The 16001-nt window shown below is 37.9% G+C and overlaps 1 non-coding gene across 1 annotated transcript; it reads right to left on the bottom strand.

The window, feature by feature from the left end:
- Positions 1-4930: 4930 nt before the first annotated feature.
- On the bottom strand, positions 4931-5002 carry TRNAE-UUC (transfer RNA glutamic acid (anticodon UUC)). Its single transcript has one exon. It is a non-coding gene; the product is annotated as a tRNA-Glu (tRNA).
- Between the last annotated feature and the right edge of the window lie 10999 nt (positions 5003-16001).

Raw genomic sequence — 16001 nt, 5'->3', positions numbered from 1 at the left:
TATTGTTCAAGTTGTTTCAGTTTGGGAGTTCTGGATGGTTTCTATGTCCCTTTGATATGCCTTTTTTTTTTTTTTTTTTAAGCGTGCTGGCACCACCAGATGCTCTAGTCTCATCTTTTATTTTCCCTACTCCAGCCCTGGAGTGAGTTCTCCAAGGAGTCATGATTCCTTTTATTAAAGAATGGCATTTAAAAACCAAGATCTGGATGATACATATGCTCATTGTTACTGGGGTCCCACTGCTTGCAGCCCTTTTCAATAGAGGTAGGAAAAAATTATATGTAAGTATAATGCATGCACATATGTCTATACTTATCTGTATTTATAAATAAACGAGTCCATACTGACACCTCTGACTCCAATTTAGCAACAATGAATTCCCTTTCCTTATTTGTAATTTCTTTTCTCCAAGTGAGAAACCTGGCTGATTGTCTACAATATATTTACTTATTTATTGAACAATACAAATAAAAGTAAAGTCGTTTCAGAATTTCTAACCTACACCCCTGTGAGAAACAAATTTACTAACTTGAGTACTTAACACATTCAGTGTGGTTATGTGACTCATTTGTAATACACTTAGATTATTCATTTGTCAGTATCTGTATTCCATCCTTCTCGCCACATCCCGGTGGGTTTTTAAAACTTATATGAAGTGTATTCTTTGTGGTGAACAGGTTTATGGGTTTTAACAAATGCATAAATTGTGCATCCACTAAGCACAGTTCCCTATACAAACTTTCTATCACCCGCCTAAATCCCCTATGATACGCATTAATAGAAACCAATTCTCTCCATCCCCACAGACACTGGCAACCACCGACCTGCTTTCCTCCCTATAGTTTTTTGCCTTTTCCAGAGTGTTATGTAAGTGAAATCATGCAGTATATAAGTCTTATAGGTCTGGCTTCTTTCTCTTAGCAAAATGCATTTAAAATTCATCTAGCGATTTCCCTGGTGGCGCAGTGATTAAGAATCCGCCTGCCAATGCAGGGGACAGGGGTTCAAGCCCTGGTCTGGGAAGATCCCACATGCCGTGGAGCAACTAAGCCCATGTGCCACAACTACTGAGCCTGTGCTCTAGAGCCCCTGTGCCACAACTACTGAGCCCGTGTGCCTAGAGCCCATGCTCCGCAACAAGAGAAGCCACCGCAGTGAGAAGCCCACGCACCACAACAAAGAGTAGTCCCCACTTGCTGCAACTAGAAAAAGCCTGCATGCAACGAACACCCAACACAGCCAAAGATAAAAATAAATTAAAAAAAATAAAATTCATCTATACTGTGTGATTCAGTAGTTCACTCCTTTTTATTTCTGAATAGTAGTCCACTGTAAGGAGGTACCACACTTTGTTCATCCATTTATAACACTTGTTTTACAAACTGGATTGTTTTCAATTCTTGGTGACTATGACTAAAGCTACTATACACATTCGCAAACAGATTTTTGTGTGAACATAAGTTTTCATTTCTTTTGAGTAGATACCTAGGAGTGGGATTGCTGGGTGATATGGTAGGTGTATGTTTAACTGTGTAAGAAACTGACCAACTATTTTCCAAAGTGGCCGTACCTTGTGCATTCCCACAAGGAATTTATGAGAGTTCCAGTTGCTCCACATCCTCACAGCATTTGGTATTCCTACTTTTTCTTTGTTTTTTTCCAAATGTTTTACATTTTAATAGGTTTTAAACAGCTAAATATTAAAACTAAATAAGTCAGTTCAAGATATTCAAACTATGTAGATGTGTGCATTTTGCCATTACCTCAAAATGCATCAAAGAAAAATGTGAAAATATTAAGAAATACCAGAAACTGAGAGGTAGAGAAAGGTATGAGAATAGGTAACTTAAGATGGTTATTTAAAAGAATTTTTTATCTATCTATCTATCTATCTATCCATCTATCTATTGCGGTATGTGGGCCTCTCACTGTTGTGGCCTCTCCCGTTGCGGAGCACAGGCTCCGGACGCGCAGGCTCAGCGGCCATGGCTCACGGGCCCAGCCGCTCCGCGGAATGTGGGATCTTCCCGGACCGGGGCACGAACCCGTGTCCCCTGCATCGGCAGGCGGACTCTCAACCACTGCACCACCAGGGAAGCCCAAGATGGTTATTTTTATACTTTTTTTTCATTTTTCTTATTCAACTGCTAGAAAGATTAAATGGTATCTTTGTAATTAAATGATAGGCAAAAGTCACTCTGCATAAAAAGATGAGAAAATTGAGTCTAATTTTGACAACTGATGGATTTAAGTCCCCAAAGAGGTAAACAGAGAGTGTGATTCAGAGCAAAGATGCAGGATTTGGCCAAAGAAAGAAGGGGAGGGGGCACCTTTTTCATTGTAAAGAGATACAGAGAGGAAAGAACCAGTAATAGAGCATATTTTTCTCTTCCAAAACCTTCTCTACTTCAATAAAGCTAATCCAAGGGTCCTCCTTTCCCTTCCTATTTCTTTAAAAGCTCCCAACCCTCTAAAACTTTTTTATTGATATGTCCAGTCTCATACTACTCAAGAAGAAACAACATTAGCAATCATTCTAATTTAATATATTTATTTTCAGATTTGTACAGAATATACTAAAATTAGGCTGTGATGGACACTGAGAACCACAATAATGGTGAAATGAGAAACATGTACTTTTCCATTTTACAAGGTAGATTTTGATAAATATTATAGCAGATATACAAAGTGCTTTGGGGATATAGGAGAAAATATAATTATCACAGGAGTAAGGATTAAGAGGGGCTTCACAGAGAAGGTAATATTTAAAGGAGATGTTAAAGGAATGATAATACTTTTTGATGTCTACAGATGGAAGCAAAGGATTCCTAAAGGAATGTATAAAATAAGTTACAGAAAAGACAGAGAAAGCAAATTGAAGACGCCGTTTAAATCATTTTATTCTCCCAGCTGTTGCAATTAAATAACTGTTCATCCAGCTTGACTTTTAGAGAGAGGGGATGTTTCAGTCTCAATCTCATGTCTCAGTGACCTCTGAGCAACCTCCTACAGCTTCTTTGTACAAAGAAGGAGGGTGGTATAAATGAAATTCTAGCTCCTCAGAGTAACAGGGGAGGATGTATACTTTTGGAGAACCCTGAGCACAGGATATAGCAAATCTCTCTAGAGGCAGAAATTCATTCGTTGTCTTGTCTCATTAGTTCCCTATCTGTCCTTCCTCTTAGTCAACTGCTAAAAACAAAAACCCTAAAAAGGTGGATATCAGACACAAAACAAACATAACCAGAGCAAATTTTAAATGCCAATTGAAAATTAATGCGTATCTCTTCCCACTTTTAATTTTAAGCCATGTAAGCAGAAAGAAGACAAAAACTAGTTGTAGGCATGAGTTGATATTGTAGTTATGTTTACTGTACTAATAGTTAACTGTTCCATTGGCTATCTGCAGTCATGGTTTGCATCAGCACTATTACTGGAGAAAACCAATCACCAGGAAGTTATATCAGAGCAAAAGCATTCTTTAATTCATAAATGCATAAATATATTTTTTAGGTTTATTATGTTACAAATCATGTCTTTAGCCCAAATTAAACAGAATATTTGGAACCTATGCATTTGCTTGAATCAAAGGCAAACCAGTGAACAAAAGGGAGTTAGGTCTTCACTGAAATGTTACAATATTTTGCAGTTATCTATTTTAAGCCACCTACAAGTCATCTGGCAAAGGAGCTGAAAAGCCTAGCTTTTAGAAAGCCCCTTCCCTATCCCCAAATCTTAAGCTGAAAGCATTATGAAGTGATGTTAAATAATTTACAATTTTAATTCATATTTAGGGTCTTTTTTTCTTCTACAGACTTTCCACTCCATTTCTCCTTAACTCTATTTAAGGCATGGCTCTTGTGAGAGAATCCAACTGCTTATTTAAATCCCAGTTCTACAGAGACAAAAACAGTCCCTACCTAGTGTATATGTCACTAATTGGGAAATATTTCCATGTTTCACTGACTGTTCGGGAATGGGGTAGAGACCAGTGGGAGGTGAACTATTATGGTTCTAAAGTTCCTGCCTCCATCCCCAAAATCCTCCAAAGAAAGCTCAGAGTAAGTGACTTACAACCTACTCTGGTTAGCAGATACTTGGTCCTGTCTGAAACATCCATAAGACATTTGGTCCAAACCAAAAGGTCCTTGAAATCTGCTCCTGTTCAAAAAGCCCATGAGCAGATTTCGTCTATGCCAAATGGTTTTGGACAAGACCAAATATCAGCACCTTCTGGCATGGACCAAGTATCTTACAGATGTTTTGGACAGGACCAAATGTCCTGCAAAGCCTACCCCAAGAGTAAAAAGGTTAAAATTCTGTTCAGAATCTAAAATAGCTCACTCAACGGTGAGAGCTGGGTTTAACAGCCATAACATTCACCAGCCATTTTCAGCAGCTGGTTGTTTTGGAGTGGGGTCACATGATTCTACAATTCCTAAAAACTCTCAATCATGGCCAAATATGCAGAAAAACGGGCCATCAATTAATTACTGGAATCAATCTATTAGAATTACATATTATTTGTTTCTGAATAGTATAATAGTGTTGAAAACAAATTCCAAAATTGGAATGGGAAGCCAGACAGAAGATCTGCCCCTTTTAACTTATGAGCTGTGAAACCTAGGAAAAGACATTTAACCCCTCTGAAGTTTAGTTTTGTCATCTAAAAATGTGCATAATATGCCATGCTACCACTGAATTGTTATGAGCATCAAATTTAAATCAAATACACGAAAATGTTTATTAACCAGAAAAGTAAAAATTGCTAAAATGTAAGATATTATTAGGTGCCATTACTATAGCTTAAGTACTAATACTCCAAAAATTAATATTTATTAGCCATGCTTTCTGAGGGCCAGTTAAAGAAAGGAATTTATAGTAACTACTTTTTTTTTTTGGCCATGATGTACACCTTGTGGGATCTCAGTTCCCTGACCGGGAATTGAACCCTGGCCATGGCATTGAAAGTGCCAAGTCCTAACCATTGGACCACCAGGGAATTCCCTAAGACTCCCCATTTCAATCACTGTGTTACACTGCTTAAGAAGCTGTGAAGAACACAGCAATGCAAAAGAATGTGAATGCCACCTATGAAAAATTACAGACAAAAAATTAAACTTGAAGCAGGTGAACTTCAAACTTCCAGTTTCCTGGAAATTCAGGGGACAAAGAAACATGTTAAAAGACCAAATGGGGTGCAATTAGCTAAAGGAAGAAGTCAGGAAACTTTACAAATTGCAAGGAAAAAAACCAAAATGGAGTAAGAAAACAAACCAACTGCAAAAATATCATTTATGAGACTTTTTTTTTTTTTTTTTTTGGCCACGCTGCACAGCTTGTGAGACCTTAGTTCCCCAACCAGAGATCAAACCTGCACCCTTGGCGGTGAAAGCACGGAGTCCTAACCACTGGACCACCATGGAATTCCCTATAATTTCAGAAATTTGAATACTGCCTGGATATTTGACAGTACTGTTGTGCATGAGAATGATACTGTGGTTATATTTTTAAAAACAGCCCTGAAACATTTATAGATGAAATATCTCAGATCTGCTTGAAAATAATCCAGCGGGTCATGGTGGGGGGGGGGTGGTAAGGGTGGGGAGATGGGTGGCAGTACAGATGAAACAAGTTTGACTGTAAGTTGACAATTGTTGAAGGTGGGTAGTAACTATATGGGAGTTCAATGTACCATTCTATTTTGCATATGTTTGAAAGGCCAAACAGAATGAAAGTGGCATACAATTCCACTAGGGCATACTTACTCTAAGATGAATATAATCAATCACCATCTACCAAACCACTTCAAAATCCTACTGTGTAGTCAGTACAGCATATTCACTGCAAACTATTATTCAAGTAGATACTGAACACACCCCTGGCTTTTACAGGTGCCTCACTCCTTAATGCAATGGGGGGGGGGTACACTGTCACAACCAACTTGCTCTGCTATAAACTCATATGCTGTTTGTCACATATATTGTATAAAGACTTGCCAAATCCCATTTTAAACCTCTAATAATGTGTAGAATTGTTCCCTTGATGATTCATCCAGTGCTTACTAAGTTAGATGAACAAATCAGGAGTATTATTGTAGCACAGGGGCTAAGTGGTCTCTTCCATTAGAGAAACTCTATCCCTTAGGAATGACATTTGGCAACAGACAATAGAAAAAGCAACTTACTATGGTTTATTCTAAAGGGATATTTTTTTTTCTTGCAGAAAAAGTTCAGAGGAAGACAGTTGCTGGCATTGGTTTAACACCTTAAGAATGTGAGAGTAGGGACTTCCCTGGTGGCGCAGTGGTTAAGAATCCGCCTGCCAATGCAGGGGACATGGGTTCAATCCCTGGTCTGGGAAGATCCCACGTGCCACGGAGCAACTAAGCCCGTGTGCCACAACTACTGAGCCCGTGTGCCACAACTACTGAAGCCCATGCGCCTAGAGCCCATGCTCCGAAAGAGGAGTATCCCCTGCCCGCTGCAACTAGAGAAAGCCCGCGTGCAGCAACAAAGACCCAACGCAGCCAAACATAAATAAATAAATTTAAAAAGAAAAAAATAATGTCAGGGTCTAGGTCTCTAATGGACTTTTCCTCATTGTAAAAACAGCTGCTACAGCTCCAGTTATCCCACCTGTGTTCCAGGGAAGAAGGTGGGAGGGATAAAGAATAAAAGACCCAAGTCAGATGAGTCTGTTCCTTTTTATCTGAAAATAGTAGCTTTTCCAGAATCCCTCTAAGATTTCCATTTATATATCATTAATCAGAACTAGGTCAAAGGGTTCCTGATAAGTACAAAGTGGGAAAATAAAGCTTTTAAAGCTTGACACATTTCTACCCCCCTCCAAAAAAAACTAGGTTCTCTTGGTAAGAGCATAGAATAGATATTGGGTTGGTGACTAACCACGTATGCTTACCAAACCATCAACAGATGAATGGATAAAGAAGATGTGGCACATATATACAATGGAATATTACTCAGCCATAAAAAGAAATGAAATTGAGCTATTTGTAATGAGGTGGATGGACCTAGAGTCTGTCATACAGAGTGAAGTAAGTCAGAAAGAGAAAGACAAATACTGTATGCTGACACATATATATGGAATTTAAGAAAAAAAATGTCATGAAGAACATAGGGGTAAGACAGGAATAAAGACACAGACCTACTAGAGAATGGACTTGAGGATATGGGGAGGGGGAAGGGTAAGCTGTGACAAAGTGAAAGAGCGGCATGGACATATATACACTACCAAACGTAAGGTAGATAGCTAGTGGGAAGCAGCCGCATAGCACAGGGAGATCAGCTCGGTGCTTTGTGACCGCCTGGAGGGGTGGGATGGGGAGGGTGGGAGGGAGACGCAAAAGGGAGGGGATATGGGAACATATGTATATGTATAACTGATTAAATTTGTTATAAAGCAAAAAAAAAATGACTAAGATGGAAAATTTTAAGTTATGACATTTTACCTCAATAAAAATTTTTTTAATTAAAAAAAATAAAATAAAATAAAAATTAAAAAAAAACCCCTAGGTTCTCTTGGTAAGAGCATAGAATAGATATTGGGTTGGTGACTAACCACGTATGCTTACCAAACCCATTTAAACAGAGGTCTCCAATATTTCAGATTTTTAATTTTCTGGCTCATGGTTGACCTCAATCCATCTTTAAATAAAGGAGGGATAGACAGACAGGTAGATGTATGTATGCATGTATGTCACAAATATGCATCAAGAATTTGTGACCAAACTCATTAGGATCCTATTTGTACCTTTATTGTGAGGTTTTGGGGTTTCAAAAGTGCCAATTAACCTCATCTCTGGGTTTTGAATGAAATTGAGAAGACAGGTGGGGTCAGATTACCTGCTTTATTAGTGGTAAAGCTAGATTAAAGAACATAACTTGGGTTGGAAGATAAAATGATTCTTCCCCCAAGGCACACTTTAGAACAAGTTTATGGGAGTAACTGGATACACAGAGCACTCTTAGTCTGTGGAACACACACACAGAGGAGGAAGCCAGAGTGGAGGACCTCCATACCTGCCTTTTACAGCATGCCCCTGGGGAATGTCAACAGAATAGACTCCCTTGGGGATGAGGTAAACAAAATGACCAAGCCTCTTCCACCCTCAACATTTTACGGACTCTGTTCTATTTTATGTGCTCAGGCAGGAATATGGAGAGAGGAAGAGACATGTCACCCCTATATGAGAGATAATTTTTAGGTTTTCATTTTCATGGATATTCCCCAAGAGCTGTCATTTTATGAGAACATTTAGTAAAGGTTGGAAGCCTATTATAAAAGTATGATTAGGAAACTCAAGCACATTATTTCTTACTGAAAGATAATCCACAATAAATCTGAATAGTCCAAGAAGGTCTTGGTTTAAATAAATATGCTTCTTATTGAAGTACATGCTCTTAGCAGAATATTTGGTTTTTCTAAGTTGGGTGCCAACAAAAACATATACACATGGACTATCAATGTTACACCAAAAAAGTGTAAATATACACAGAAGACACACTCTGAAAGGGAAGACTGCAGTTCAGTGAGTGGGAGAAAAACTAGATTAGAGGTGAAGGTGACTAGTGGTAAGGAGTAAATACGAGGGAAGGAGATGATTAAGACGGATGTAAAGCACTGCTCTTGTGATGGTTAATTTTACAAGAGTCAACTTGATTGGGTTACAGTGCCCAAATATTTGGTTTAACATTACTTCTGGGTGTGTCTGTGAAGATGTTTCAGGATGAGATTAGCATCTGAGTTGGTAGACTGAGAAAAGCACATTGCCCTGCCCAGTTTGGGTGGGCATCATCCAATCTGTTGAGGGTCTGAATAGAAAAAAGCAGAGGAAGACAGTTTGCTCTGTGTGCCAGACTGATTGATCTGGACACTGGTCTTCTGCCCTCAGACTGGAACTTACACCATCAGCTCCCCCAGTTCTCAGGACTTGGACTTACACCATTCTCAGGTCTTCAGGCTCAGACTGGAACTTTCTTGGGTCTCCAGCTTGCAGAGGGCTGATTGCCTCTGGTCTTCTCAGGCTTTATAATTGTGTGAGCCAATCCATTATAATAATCTCTTTGTATATGTAAATATTTTTTAGTGGTCCTGTTTCTTTAGAGAACACTGACTAATACAGTTCCCCAAGAAAGTTTATTGGTTTCCTTTCACTTACCAGTGCATTAAGATGCATATTAGCCAAATCCCTCAGATGATGTACACTATTTCCAGCAAGGAGAAACAAAAAGCAATTCTCAAAAGCTTTATATATGCAGTTAAGGGGAAATACCAATAAAAACAAATGCCAGGCCCCTGGCTCAAATCTTAAAACTGCAGAATGGAACACAGATTCAGATTGCATAAGCTATAGATCAGTCTGTGATTTAGAGGCTCTTAACTGGGCAAAAGGTAGCAGCCGAGTGAACATTAACCTGTCCATGGATCAAAACACAAAGAACACTGACGCTCCAGTCTTGGAAATTCTTGCCACTTACCTTTCCATATTTTATTTTGACTTCTAGAATGAAACTATTCCTTGTTGTGGAAATGCTGATTTTTTCAGATGCGTCAAATCAACTGGAGAGGTTCCCGAGAGTGAAAGGCTCAGAGATACCTCTGTCCTCAAATGGCCAGTTCTGCCACCATGAAGGATGTTTACAATAAAGACAGGGGAGTTCCCTGGTGGCCTAGTGGTTAGGATTCCGGGCTTTCACTGCCGTGGCCTGGGTTCAGGCCCTGGTCTGGGAACTGAGAGCCCACAAGTTGTGAGGTGAGGTGAGGCAAAAAAAAATAAAATAAAAAATTAAATTGAATTAAATTAAAAAGAAAAAAAAAAGACAGGACAATCTGGGTCTAAGCTGCCTAGCAATTCCCATCGTCCAGGACCTACTGCTCCTCTGTAGCTAGTAGACAAAGGCAATTATTATGAGATCATGGCAGTGATTTAGCATAAGAGCTGATTGGGAGGTTATGTTTTCGGAAGCAAATAGCTTGTTGGAACGTTGTTCCAGTCATCAGGATATTAGACGGCTTCTCACCTCCTCTCCCAGGGACAGGCTGATCTAGTGTGGTGTGTTCTTACTAGTAGTCCTGGGGGAGACATAGGTAAAAATCTAATTGATGGGACTTCCCTGGTGGCACAGTGGATAGGACTCCACGCTCCCAGTGCAGGGGGCCCAGGTTCCATCGCTTGTCAGGGAACTGGATCCCACATGCATGCCACAACTAAGGAGCCCATGTGCCGCAACTAAGGAGGCTGCCTGCCACAACTAAGACCCCACGCAACCAAATATATAAATAAAAAAAAAAATCTAATTGACATTTCACTTTCCTGAGCCTCACTTTATACAGGTGGAAATGCCATCTTGGTTACAGTGATTTTAATATGTCAGTTTTAAATGTAGCAATTCTCTTGGAGAAAAAAAATTGCCATTCAAACTCAGAATGTACAGTGTTTACTTTGGCACAACATGGATATCGCATCTCCTATCATTATGGCAACACAGGACATGAGTAACAACATCCAAATGTTGGATAATAATTAATTGTTGGTAAAGATGTGGAAATTGGAACCCTTATACCTTTTATACGTTGTTGGTGGGATTGTCAAACGGTATAGCCACTTTGGAAAACAGTCTAGCAGTTCCTCAGTGTTAAACATAGTTACCACATGATCCAGTAGTTCCATTCCTAGGTATATACACAAGAGAATTAAAAACATGTTTATCAAAACATGTACAGAAATGTTCATAGCAGTATTACTCACAACAGCCCAAAATGGAAATAACCCAAATGTCCATCAACTGATGAATGAATAAATAGAAAGTGGTATATCCATACCATGGGATATTATTTAGCAATAAAATGATTGAGGTACTGACACATGCTACAACTTGGATGAACCTTGAAAACACTGTGCCAAGTCAGTCAGTTTCAAAGGATCATACATTATGATTCCATTTACATGAAATATCTAGACAAGGCAAATTTATAGACAGAAAGTAGGTTAGCGGTTGGCTAGGGTTATACGGGAACAGGGGGAGACTGGAGGTTGATGCTTAAGGGGGATGGGATATCTTTTTTGCAGTAATGAAACCTAAAATTGATTGTGGTGATGGATGCACAACTCTGTAAATATACTAACAGCCACTGAACTGTACACTTTAAATGGGTAAATTGTATGATATGTAAATTACACCTCAATAAAGCTGGGTTATTTTAATCCAAATGTCAGTAAAAATTCAAGCATATTCAAAGACTTAAAAATGAAATTTCAGAAAAAATAAGGTTTAAAATCTGGAGAAAGTTACAATAAAGTTACTTAGAATTAGCTATTCTAGTATATTAACTTGAACTATAAAATATCTTCCAACAGTGACACAGATATAATTCTCTATACCAAGTCAACTAATTTAGTTATCAATTACAAGTGATCTCGAGGTATTCACTAGAAAGAAGTACTATTTAAAGGTCTACATCCTATGGGTCTTTATTGTCATTCTCTCATGTATCCTCAGTGTCTATTCTCAAATGGCCAGTTTCCCCACATTCTTCAGGGATGTGACTTCCAATATTTAAAAAAAAAAAAACATATTCAAAACAACTTCCAAATACTATCTAGGAAAACTCTGTTGTCATTCTGTACTTCAACAGACATGTTAATATAGAACTTGGTACACTTACAACTTTACTAAAGTGAAAGGTATGACCATATACTTCTCTGTTGCTGAAACAGGCAGCAAGAGATAGCAAGGTATGTAAACTGTAGAGGCATTAAGAGGATGAGAATATAGGTGGTCCCTGACAGCTGACCTCGAGGAAATTTGGTCCAGAAGTCAAGAACTGAGAGCTGAGCAGAAAGACCTTGTGAACCACTTAGAGTTATTGGTTTCCATTCCCAACACTCTAACTCCCAGGACCTACATCAACAAACTCCCAAATCTACCTCCAATTCTGCAGCTTCATCCTGTCAGGACCATATCAAAAGAGGCCTAATTTACCAATCCAGATATAAACAATGAGGTGGTTATACTTCAAGCCAGAACAAAGAGAAAAGAGCTGAAGAGAGTAGGGAGATGTTCAGGGTGTGCAATACCAGTGTACAAGGGAAGTTTGTCAAAATTTCAGCAATGTTGTGTGAGCTGTTTAACAGCATGGCAATGGTTAAATTTCCAAGGTAGGAAGTCAGCAAATGCCACAGATTGTTAAACATTTGCCAACACATCACAGACTGACAGTGGACGGGCATCTGAACTTTTCTTAACAAGCTTTAACTTTTATCACCCAAACATAATTATAGCAAATGTCCACCTCTTGTGCCCAAAATCATCAATGTCATTTTCAGAGACAGTGTAGCTGAATAATATTTATTTTTCTTTAGCCAAATTTTCAAGCAGTTTAAAAAATTATATAATATTTTATATAAAAAATGCAGAAATAGTAAGCTGAACGATATGAAATCAATGTTTTTGTAGGTCAAGACAATCAAACATCACCAATTTCACATGATTCAACCTAAGTATACCCATCTGCCAGCTTGAGAAACAGAACATCACCCAGTTAAAACTCATGCATCCCCATCTGCTATCACACTCCCCTCCTTCTTTCCATCCCCCAGAAGTGACTGCTCTCCTGAATTTATCATTCTTGCACATATCTCTAAACTTTAGCCACGCCAGCATCCCTAAATACAGTTTACATCTTCCTTATTTATACAGTATTTACATAGAATAACATATGTATTCTGCTACTTGCATTATTTGCTCAATATTGTCTGACTCATCCATGTTGACACACGCAGCTCTAGTTCATTTTCAGTGATGTAGTTTACTATATATATAAACAATTTACTCAACTCTTTTCCTGTTGGACATTTAGATAGTTAGGATTTACTTATTTATTTATTTTTTACTATTATAAAAATATTGCCTATAGCTGCTTTGAGCAGAGTTGAATAGTTGAGACAGAGACCATATGGCCCATAAAGCCTACAACATTTACTACCTGGTCCTCTACAGAAAATGTTTGGTGACTCCAGGTTTATCCTTTAGGTGATTTAACCATTCCTCACATTTTGGACAGACAGGGTTGTTTTCCTTTTTAATTAAGAAATATAATGAGCATTCTGGCAACGTTTTCCCCTTGGACTCTCAAATGGAATCCTGCATCAAAGTACAGAAAAAAATTTAAGACTTCTGACATATCTTAACCTGCTTAAAGTTTTTCAATTTAGATTCCTATTAACCTACTCCAGATGGTCTTCTACCTTCATACAATAAGTACTATTAAAAAATTACTTGATAAACCAAAAATGAAATCTGGCTGAAACTGCATGAGTATCAAGATAATTTCCTTTGATTTTAATATTTTACAATGTTTGGTATCTAGTAAGGTTAAGTTCTCCCACACTTTTCTAATTCCTTTCTAGAAAGATAATGAATCTCCTACTGCCTATTCCTTCTTCAGAATGAACACTGGAACCAATTTACCGGTTAAAAACACAGGGTTCTTAGAGACTTGCATCTAAATTCTAGCTCTGCTGCTTACTAACTGGGACTTTAGGCAGTTATCTAACCTCTCTGGGCACAAGTTTTCTTTCTGCTACAGAGTTGTTCCGAGGGTTAAAAGAAATAACATGTAGGGGACTTCCCTGGTGGTCCAGTGGTAAAGGATCCACCTTCCAATGCAGGGGACGTGGGTTCAATCCCTGGGTTCCCACATGCCACAGGGCAGCTAAGCCTGTGCAATACAACTACTGAGCTCACACAGCTTCAACTAGAGAGCTTGCATGCTGCAAACTACAGAGCCCACGTGCCCTGGAGCCTGCACGCCACAACTAGAGAAAACCCGCATGCCCCATCTAGAGAGAAGCCCGAACACTGCAACAAAGAGCCCACGCGCCGCAACAAAAGACCCCGCATGCCTCAATGAAAATCCCATGTACTGCAACTAAGACCTGATGCAGCCAATAAACAAACAAACAAACAAACAAATAAATTTAAAAGGTAAATTATTTAAAAAAAGAAAAAAAGAAATAACGTGTAAAGGGCTTATTAGCACAGAACCTGGCAGAGTAAGTACCCAAATATTTGTCAAATGGGAGGAATAGTTATTGTCCATAAAAAAAATCCTTTTGGCAATTTCATTAAATCTATAAATTAATCAGAAAAACTGGGCACAGAATAAGCATTAAGTACGTATTAGTTGACATACTGTCAGTAAAGAAGTTACTTAAAAATTCACTAAGATAACTGCACTAAACCTATAAATTGGAGAGAATTTCTATCTTTACACTGGTCAGTCTTCCTACACTGGAATATGGTTCTATTTTTTATTTTATGGCTCAGGAATTTTTAAAAAGCTAGAACTGATTTTTGCCACTGTTCCACAAGCACTCAAAGAGGAGAAAATTACAAAGTTCTAGGAAACATGGAAAATCTTTACTCTCCTTGCAGATTCACAATGCATATTATCCTTTAAAGACCAAGTAGAGTATGGCTCTACTTAAGAGCCATATGAATCACACCATAATTTCTGTAGTTCACCAAATCTAAGACATCAATTTTTGGATGCACTTGTTATTGTATGTACTACTAACAAAGAAAAAAGCTTGATGATTTAAGTTTGATACCAAATCTAAATTTATACCATTTAAGATGCATCTCAATTTCAGAGATATTAAAATATATTTTTAAAATCCATCTTAGAATAGGTGAAATTGTTAGAATTCAAATAGTGGAATAAGATATCCCTCACTATAGTAACAAAATACAGAAAATACTTTGGAATAATCTTACCAAAATATGTTAAGTATGGTCAATCATCATTAATCATTCTGTACTGGGGAAGTCACTTCCTTGCTAAAATTTATTTGTAACTCCAAAATCAGTACTAATGGTGCTTCCATGGTCATGCATGGACCATGCATGCTTTAGAGCAGCAAAAAAACGTTACCTGATGTGCCACCTGGTTGTTCTAGGCTGAGGCTGAATAGAGCGACAGTGCCTTTTGTTTCAGGTCTCATACAATAAACAAACATCCTTCATGGTCAATTTAGTGCCACAGTTTTTTGGTACTTTTGTGCTTTTGGGTGGTGAGTTTGTTGTTTACAATGGCCCCCAAGCATAGTGCTATCTAGTATCCATAAGCAAGAAGGCTGTGATGTGTCATTTGGAAAAAATACATGTCTTAGAAAAACTCTGTTCAGGCATACATTACAGTGCTGTAGATTGTGAATTCAATGTAAATGAAACAATATATACTAAATAAGGTGTTTTTAAACAGAAAACACACATAAAACGAGGTTATGCATTGATGAGTTGATGAAAATGTCGTGACCAGAGACTCATACACAGAGAACCTGTGCTCCTCTTAGGAGCAGTGGTTCACTATTCACTAATTCAGGGTTCACAGCAACTTTACAGAACCTAACTACCATCAATAACAAGAACCTACTACTGCATTTGACATCTAGAGCTTTTGCTATTATTCTTTTGTAAACTGAATCTCATATTATATACTGACCTTACTCAAAATACAGGAAATACACAGAACTTTAAAACTTTTACTGAGAGGAAAGGCTGGTTCAGATAAATGGAATACTACCATGTTCCTGCAGAGAAAATAGTAATACTGCAAAATTTCTCTTCCTTCTCAAAAGTATACCTCTTATTTTGTGGATTCACAAGAATTTTCACATTAAATAAAGACCAATATCAGATATATTCTTTTGTTGTTTTAATTGGAATGTCTCTAGAAAATGTCTGTTATTGGTTTAAGATAGAAAATTCTTCCTTAACATGATGAGGAAAGTCCATTTTAGGTTTTCAGGAATGAGTGTTGTGTTATTAAATGTTATTCTGATGTCTATTATAGAAGACTGTGTGTATTTTGACTCCTGAACATAATACATTTCAAAATACTAAGCCATCCTTGCTTAACCAACCTAATTATAGTAGATTAAAACATGTTGTGAAATACAATTTCTCTATTATTTC

The sequence above is a fragment of the Mesoplodon densirostris genome, chromosome 15, assembly GCF_025265405.1.
Source record: "Mesoplodon densirostris isolate mMesDen1 chromosome 15, mMesDen1 primary haplotype, whole genome shotgun sequence".
In the NCBI taxonomy this organism is placed as follows: Eukaryota; Metazoa; Chordata; class Mammalia; order Artiodactyla; family Ziphiidae; genus Mesoplodon; species Mesoplodon densirostris.
Note: the sequence above shows the minus strand (reverse complement) of the source record. Positions and strands in the feature narration are given on the sequence as shown.